Genomic DNA, 9,227 nt, shown 5'->3' with positions numbered 1-9,227 from the left:
TCACCTGAGGTCAGGAGTTTGAGACCAGCCTGGCCAACATGGTGAAACCCCATCCCTATTAATAAGACAAAAATTAGTCGGGCTTGGTGGCAGGTTTCTGTAATCCCAGCTACTTGGGAGGCTGAGGCTGGAGAATTTCTTGAATCCAGGAGGTGGAGGTTGCAGTGAGCTGAGATCACGCCATTGCCTTCCAGCCTGGGCAACAAGAGCAAAACTCTGTCTCAAAAAAAAAAAAAAAAAAAAAAGATCTTTGAAGAGAATCAACAGGAGGGACTGGGTGCTGTGGCTCATATCTGTAATCTCAGCACTTTGGGAGGCTGAGGAATGTGGATCACTCAGATTAGGAGTTCAAGACCAGCCTGGCCAACATGGTGAAACTCTGTCTCTACTAAGAATACAAAAATTACCTAGGTGTGGTAGCAGGTGCCTGTAATCCCACCTACTGGAGAGGCTGAATCAGGAAAATTGCTTGAATCTGGGAGGTGGAGAGTGCAGTGAGCCGAGACCGGGCCACTGCACTCCAGCCTGGGCAACAAACAGTACTCAGTCTCAAAAAAATAAAAAAGAATCAGCAGGAGGCTGGGTGTGATGGCTCACACCTGTAGTGCCACCACTTTGGGAGGTTGAGGCAAGAGGATCCCTTAAGCACAGAAGTCCGAGACCAACCTGGGCAACATAGGGAGACCCTGTGTCTATTTTTGTTGTTTTTTGAGACAGAGCCTGACTCTGTCACCCTGGCTGGAGTGAAGTAGCGAGATCTTGGCTCACTGCAACTTCCACCTCCTGGGTTCAAGTGATTCTCCTGCCTTAGCCTCCTGAGTAGCTGGGATTACAGGTGCCCAGATAATTTTTGTACTTTTAGTAGAGACTTGGGGTTTCACCGTGTTGGCCAGGCTGGCCTCGAGCACCTGACCTCAGGTAATCTGCCCACCTGGGCCTCCCCCAAAGAGCTGAGATTACATGAATGAGCCACCGTGCCCAGCCCATCTTTATTTAAAAAAAAAATAAATAGAATCAAGAGGAGAGCTTCCAAAAACTGATTAAATCAGCATTGGCATCCAGGAACCAATATTTTTTCAGATCTCTCCAGAGGATTTTAATACACAGCCAGGGTAAAGACCCAAGTTTACACAACAGAGATGTTAGAATTAACTATACTGTTTGGTTGTGCTGAAATACACATATTATCTAGCCATTTCAGCTAGTCAGTGAGATTAGCCAATTAGAAAATGGCAACTAAACTTGCAGTACAGGCCGGGTATGGTGGCCTGTCATCTCAGTATTTTGAGAGGCTGAGGCGGGCAGATGACCTGAGGTTAGAATTTTGAGACCAGCCTGGTCCAACATGGTGAAACCCCCGTCTCTACAAAAAACACAAAAATTAGCTGGGCATGGTGGGCCCCTGTAATCCCAGGTACTGGGGAGGCTGAGGCAGGAGAATCACTTGAATCTGGGAGGCGGAGGTTGCAGTGAGCTGAGATTGTGCCACTGCACTCCAGCCTGGGAAACAGAATGAGAAACTCCATCTCAAAAAAAAGAAAATCGCAGTACAAAACATTTTAAAGTTTTTGGTGAGATAATAGTTAATATGAAGATACTGGGGTTAAGGCACGTAAAAGTGAGGGTTTAATGGAAACAAAATCTCCCCTAACAGAGTTACCTAGGTCCAGTCACCATGTCTCTTATTCTACCTGAGTACATAGCAATGTATCTGCATCAGCCAGAAAAACATAATTTACGAATGAAGTAACAATAAACTGTTTGTCTACTGCAGGTCAAGCAAAAATCCTTAAGTGCCCCATACACCTCATCTGTTGCAAATCATCTCCCCCTGGGTTTGAAGACAAGGAAGCCAGCTGGAATTTGATCAAAACTAAAGGCCTTGAAGTCGTAAAGAGAATTGTAAACAAGAATTTAATCTTTGAGATGGTTATCATCAGTACCTAAAATAGTGTTCTTTGTGGATTATCTAACGTTATTACTGCAAAATTCATGTGGCTGGAGAAAAGGTGGTTGGTGTCTAATGTCAGAAGCCTCACTAGCAAATAAGGAACAGTAGCGGCAGCTGCAGTAAATCTAGCTCTCCCCGCTGCTTCCTCTCCTGGAGCCAGCCGGCTAGAACCAGCCCAACAACAGGCCCAGCAGCAGTCTTCACAGTAGAATAGCTAAACACTGATCTAGCCTTTCTTCACCCACACCCCTCCTCCTCTTTCCTGCTCCATCTCAGCACATTAAACTGAGCTGTCTCTCTAACTATGCTAAGAAAATGCAGATGCCAGACACAAAGGGCGGAAAGACCATACATTGGCTGAATCACAGAAGAGAAAGAATGGGTGGAAAGAAAAGACAGTCTTGGCAAGAGACATGATGTAGGTTTCCCCCTCCTTCTTTAATTGTATCTGGTTAAGATTTTTTTTTCCCCTCTACTACATAGAAATTACTTGGGAGGCTCGTTTAAAATGCAGACTCCTTCATCTCTGCCTCTGACCTGAATCAGCCTGTATACCTGCATTTCTTGAGCAACTCAAAGCATCTAAAATCAGCCACATATCTGCATTTGGAATAAGCATACTAAAGGATCCTTAGACACATGAAAGTTTGAGCACAGTGTCTTAGAGACCAAAATAGCCATTTATAAAATGCTCTTTATTTAAAGCTTTCGACATGTATAAACTCATGTAGCCTCAGGTAACATTCTGAGAGTAAATATTGTTAGTCCTCTCTGATTGAAGAGAAAATGAGGCAGTGAAATCAAATCATTGGCGGCAATTTGCTGATCCTGATGTCCTGTCTTTGGGAGGATCTTAGAAGTATAACAACCCGGGAAGAATTGAAGAATCAAAAATGGAATAAGAAAATGTGGAAAAGCACATCAGATGTGTTCTCATCTAAAGAATAGAGGAAGTATCAAGTATTAAAGGAAAAACAACAACAACAAAAAACTTGATGCAGGGAAACAGGACTGAATTGGTAGATAATGCTTCCATGCAGTTCAACCACAGAAATGATGATATGCAAACCACATAAGGGCTATGTGCATCTGTCACACATCTATGTCACCAGCAGCACCTTGAATGATTAGTAAACATTTACAGATTAAATGAATGAATGAAGTCTGGAAGCATCCTAATGGCCTGACACCACTGTAATTGTCCTGATCTGCCTTGCTGTTTTTTGACATGAAAGAATTAGACTGGGGAGCCCTGTTCAGTAGTCTAAGTTCATGTGGTTATCCTAGGTTCAAAGAAACAGCAGTTTACTGCTATTCAACCCAAATTCTTAACCTGTCCTATTTCCTAACTTTTTTTTGTTTTTTGTTTGTCTTTTTGAGATAGTCTCACTCGGTTGCTCAGGCAAGAGTGCAGTGGCTCAATCTCTACTCCAACCTCTGCCTCCTGGGTTCAGACAATTCTGGTGCCTCTGCCTCTGGAGTAGCTGGGATGACCACCACACCCGGCAGATTTTTGTATTTTTAGTAGAGACAGGTCTTACCGTGTTGCCTAGGCTGGTCTTGAACTACTAGCCTCAAGTGATCTAGCCACCTTGGCCTCCCAAAGTGCTGGAATTACAGGTGCAGGCCATCACACGTAGCCCCTAATTTTGTTTTTAAATCATTGAGCTAATTTACTCATTATAAAAAAAAAAAAAAATAGGCCGGGCGCGGTGGCTCACGCCTGTAATCCCAGCACTTTGGGAGGCCGAGGCGGGTGGATCACGAGGTCAAGAGATGGAGACCATCCTCATCAACATGTGAAACCCCATCTCTACTAAAAATACAAAACATTAGCTGGGCATGGTGGTGCGTGCCGGTAATCCCAGCTACTCAGGAGGTTGAGGCAGAAGAATTGCCTGAACCCAGGAGGCGGAGGTTGCAGTGAGCCGAGATTTCGCCATTGCACTCCAGCCTGGGTAACAAGAGCAAAACTCTGTCTCAAAAAAAAAAAAAAAAAATCTTCATTGCTTTTCCTATTTAATCTTTCTTCCATCAACTCCTGAATCCCCCAACTCCCTCTTTCCTTGATTTCCTTTCTTTCATTCAATACCTTTCAGTTTGGGTTTTATCCTAATTGAAAACTACAAGGTAAGATGAGACTGTGAAGAAAAAGAAAGAAAAAATGGCCAGGTGCAGTGCCTCATGCCTGTAATTCCAGCACTTTGGGAAGCCAAAACCGGAGGATCACTTGAGGCCAGGAGTTTGAGACCAGCCTGGGCAATATAGTGAGAGCCTATCTCTACAAAAACTTTGTATTTATTTGTTTTTTGAGACAGAGTCTCAGTTTGTCTCCCAGGCTGGAGTGCAGTGGCACGATATTGGCTCACTGCAACCTCCACCTCCCAGGTTCAAGCTATTCTCCTGTCTCAGCACCCTGAGTAGCTGGGTTTACAGGCACCCACCACTACGCCTGGCTAATTTTTGTATTTTTAGTACAGACGAGGTTTCACCATGTTGGCCAGGCTGTCTTGAACTCCTGACTTCAGGTGATCCGCCCACCTCGGCCTCTCAAAGTGCTAGGATTACAGGTGTGAGTCACTGACCCGGCCAAATACTGTTTTAAAAAAAAACTTGGCCAACAGTGGTGGCGCATGCCTATCGTCCCAGCTGCTCAGAAGACTGAGGCAGGAGAATTGCTTGAGCCCAGGGGTTCTGGGCTGCAGTGAACTATGATCATGCTACTGCACTCATACAGGCTTTCATGTTTGTTACTGTTTCCCAGAACTTTTCTGAATATCTGGGGCAGACAACTTAGATACTTGCTTAATAAATAAATGGTAAATGTAGACTTAGGCATGAGGATCACATCATAGAAATACTTGAAATACATAGTTACACCACTGTCCCCAGTCTCATAATAAACCTATCATATCTTAGAACATGGAATGTTCTAACCCTACTGGGTTTGGAGTATCTTCTTTTTTTTTTTTTTTGAGACAGAGTCTAGCCCTATTGCCAAGCTGGAGTGGAGTGCAGTGGTGCGATCTTGGCTCACTGCAACCTCTACCTCCCAGGTTCAAGCAATTCTCCAACCTCAGCTTCTGAATAGCTGGGATCTGAGTAGCTGGGATTATAGGCAGGTGCCACCACACCAGGCTGATTTTGTATTTTTAATAGAGACAGGTTTTCTTCATGTTGGTCAGGCTGGTCTCAAACTCCCAACCTCAGGTGATCTACCCACCTCAGCCTCCCAAAGTACTGAGATTATAGGCATGAGCCACCGTGCCTGGCCTGGAGTATCTTCTTTTTACAGATGAGCAAACTCAGACATAGTCAGGTTAAGTAACTTGTCCAAAGTCACACAGCTAGCAAAATAGCAGAGCCAAGATCTGAATCCAAGTAGCAAAGTACATGCTCTTAACAGCTTTGTCCAACATTTTTTGTAAACCCTCCAAAGACAATAAAAAGGATTGTCTACAGTTTCCCTTCACTTCTTAGTAAAGTTTTTCTTAGATATCAATGCCTGCTGTTTGGGTTCATGCTTCAATAGCATTTAATAATGCACTAAATAATCGTACATATAATTTGCCACAAAGAACCTAAGAATCCATTAACTGAGCATCACCTCTAAAGATTCAACAAAAATTATTACTAACACATACGTGACTCTTCAAATATATATTGATTCTATTTTAATAAAGTATAAGTCCATTTAAGTCATAAATGGATTTTCTAAAGTCATAGAAATATTTCATCAATTATGCTTTTTCTTGAACTTCAGACCTGAAAAAATGACTGTATTATAGATAACTAAAATGTTTTGAGGTTTAAAAAAAGACCCACTGACATGCTGGGACAAAGAGGGTTTAGCAGAAAATCCTGAGTTTAGTGGAGAAAACATGGTTTATTGGCTAGTAGAGTGGCCAAAAGTAGGTCAGTATCCCTGGCAGTCACAGCTGGTGAGGAGTGATGTCACTAGAGAAATGGGGGTGGGGGAGGTGGAATTTAAGGTGGGGAAGTAGAGAGATCCTTTGAGGGGACAGAAGAGGGGGGATTTACAGAGGCAGGCTTTAAGTCAGTCTTTTGTAAGCTGATTGCAGAAACAGCTGAAGCCCCATTTCCTCCTCCCTATACCCAGCCTGCGTTCTCCCAGGCCTCATTCCCTACCTCAGAATCACCACCAGACCCCCTCTGCTGGAGACAAAGACACCAGAGAGAGAAATGGGGAGAAAGACAAACCTGAAAAGGAATGATTTCAATAAAGGAGAGAAGGGTGAGGAAAACGTCAAGGAGAGTTTAATCAAATCCAGGGAAACATGATAGAGAGGAAAAAATAACAAAGGAGAGAGGCAAGAGGGAAAAAGAGGAGAAAGTCCAGGAGGAAAATACGGCTGAATGAAACAAAAGACAGATTAATGAATGGAGCAAAAGTAGTCCCAGAAATAAAATTTCTACTAATTATTTCGGTTTAAAATATTAATTGAGCAAAATGCTGGGAAAGAGAGACATTATAATGGTTGCAATTTAAAGTCAAAATATGTAGTTATAGTCTTTTGGCAACAAAGCAAAACTAGGATGGTCCCAACGACATCTCTTTGTAGCCCACGTTCAATCGAAGTTATGCTCTCCCTGTGTTTACCTAATCTAGAAGAAAATCTTATGATTGAGTTAAATATCATATTCCAGGTATAGGTAGCCCCTGTTAAATTTTGCTAATAAAGTAATAACAATAAACATCTTTGGAATGTGGAGATACGGTGTAATTATCCCTGTTTTGAAATATGTTGTGCACAGCCGGGTACGGTGGCTCAGGCCTGTAATCCCAGCACTTTGGGAGGCCGAGGCGGGCTAATCAACTGAGGTCAGGAGTTCGAGATTAGCCTGGCCAACATGACAAAACCCCGTCTCTACTAAAAATAGAAAAACATTAGCCAGGTGTGGTGATGGGCGCCTGTAATCCCAGCTACTTGGGAGGCTGAGAATTACTTGAACTTGGAAGGTGGAGGTTGCAGTGAGCTGATATAGTGCCACTGCATTCCAGCCTGGGTGACAGAAAGCCCATCTCAGAAAAAATATATATATATGTTGGCTGGGTGCGGTGGCTCACGCCTGTAATCCCAGCCCTCTGGGAGGCCGAGGTGGGCGGATCAGCTGAGGTCAGGAGTTCAAGACCAGCCTGGCCAACATGGAGAAACCCTGTATCTTAAAAAAGGAAAAAAAAAAATGTCATGCACTTCATACATTATTTTAATCACACACACAATTCCCTAATCCTGTTCAGTTATCCTTGGATCAAAACCAAATGTCCTTTCATTATGCTCAACAGCCCTCCTTTAACAACAACACGTCTTTTTTATCATCTAAAAACTGGTAATGCTCACTTCTGGATAATTGTTAAGGTTTAAATATCCCCTGGTATAACCAAAATATACCAGTAATATACATTATTTCAAGATAAACCATCCAGAAAGAAATTAGGGAGACCAAGAACTATGTCGCTGGAGTACCAGAAGAACTAAGAGTATACAGTGCCTGTATCTGAAAGAATATGTTGTTTTTCTTTCCGTCCTTCTCTAAATTTTTCCTTTTTTTTTTTTTTGAGTCGGAGTTTCGCTCATGTTACCCAGGCTGGAGTGCAATGGCGCAATCTCGGCTCACCGCAACCTCCGCCTCCTGGGTTCAGGCAATTCTCCTGCTTCAGCCTCCTGAGTAGCTGGGATTACAGGCACGNCCTGGGTTCAGGCAATTCTCCTGCTTCAGCCTCCTGAGTAGCTGGGATTACAGGCACGTGCCACCATGCCCAGCTAATTTTTTGTATTTTTAGTAGAGACGGGGTTTCACCATATTGATCAGGATGGTCTCGAGCTATCGACCTCGTGATCCACCCACCTCGGCCTCCCAAAGTGCTGGGATTACAGGCGTGAGCCACCACGCCCGGCCCTAAATTTTTCCTTTTTAAGAGAAGAATTGCTATTATTTGTCTTCTGTTTTCTCATTCCCCTTTCCCCCGATCTCCCTTTCTTGTCTCTTATTGTAGCAGCTTCTGTTTCCCTCTCATGTTGCTTCCATATTTTCTTCTAAATTCTGACTTTGTTGTGTCTTGGCTTAATCTACCAGACTTCCACTAAACTTTCAGAGCTGGAATCAGAACAGTGCATTTGGCAAAAAGTCAGCCACACATACCACACAACCACAAACAAGCACTCTGACTGCAGAATCTTTTTCAACAATCCACTCCCGTTTCTTGCAGTCAGCAATTCACACAGGTTCATCCATGATCTGAAATAAGCAACACATACACTCATATACATTTCACATGCGCATGGCCTCTGCAGTCAGCTCACAAAGACACAATGTCTGCAGAAAGGTCTTGCAAGCAGCATACACAGGCAGTGCATTCTCCACCCCTTTCATAAGCTCTTCCTGAGTGGCTGTTTCTCCCAGACACCTCCTCCCTTCATGCCGCCTGGCAATGACTCCCCTCCTTTTCCTGCAGTTCTCCAAGTCCTAACTGCAGTGCCATCCATCACTCTCCCAACAGATCCCCAGGCAAAGCAATTGTGGTTTCTTGAAGCTCCCCACCTCCCAGCATTTTTTTTTTTTTCCTGACTTGGAACTTGCTCTCAAAAGGACTGTCAGAACACAATCTCCTTCTGAAACACAATAGTGTAGGCTGGTCCCCAGTACCCTAAACTCCCTAATTTGTTTCTACAGATTTTAATTTTGACATAGATGGCTTAGGGAGAAGACAGAAAGGAAGGAAAAAGAGAAGAAAACAGAAAGGAAGAAAGGAAGGAGGGGAGTCCTGGTAGAAATTTCATTTTGGCTGGGACAACTTGGGCAAAAGCAAGGAACTTGCAAAGGAAACAGGAGAGAGCAGAGGCTGAGAGGAAATGGAGCCAAGAGGTGTGAAAATAAAAAGAGAAACAAAGAAAAGAAGAAAAAGTATGGAAGATAAGTTGTAACATTTCTCTGGAGCTTTCTGTTTCTGAAGTGACCACAGAAGGAGGATGGGGATATTAAGAAAAAGTTAACAGGAGGAAACAGGAAAGAAGAGGAAAATCCTCTGATGAGGCTGTATATTTTGGAATGTCCGAAAAAGACAAAATAATCATCACAAATATCTGCCATGAGGGAGATTTAAACTAATTTGAAAGTACTTGTGATGCTTAGTGAGGAAGCATATTTGAACTTTACTGAAACAGATTATTTGCCCAAATATTCCAGTATTTGAGACATACTAAAAAAATTATATTTTATTTATCTGAAATTCACAGTAAACGGATCATCCTGT

General features: G+C 43.1%; 1 long non-coding RNA gene across 1 annotated transcript; it reads left to right on the top strand.

The window, feature by feature from the left end:
- On the top strand, positions 1-3,118 carry LOC108291860. Its single transcript, XR_001820068.2, has 2 exons — positions 1-41; positions 1,775-3,118. It is a non-coding gene; the product is annotated as an uncharacterized LOC108291860 (long non-coding RNA).
- Positions 3,119-9,227: the final 6,109 nt, after the last annotated feature.

This window comes from Cebus imitator, unplaced genomic scaffold (assembly GCF_001604975.1).
Source record: "Cebus imitator isolate Cc_AM_T3 unplaced genomic scaffold, Cebus_imitator-1.0 Scaffold469, whole genome shotgun sequence".
In the NCBI taxonomy this organism is placed as follows: domain Eukaryota; kingdom Metazoa; phylum Chordata; class Mammalia; order Primates; family Cebidae; genus Cebus; species Cebus imitator.
This window is presented reverse-complemented; position numbering and strand designations above follow the sequence as displayed.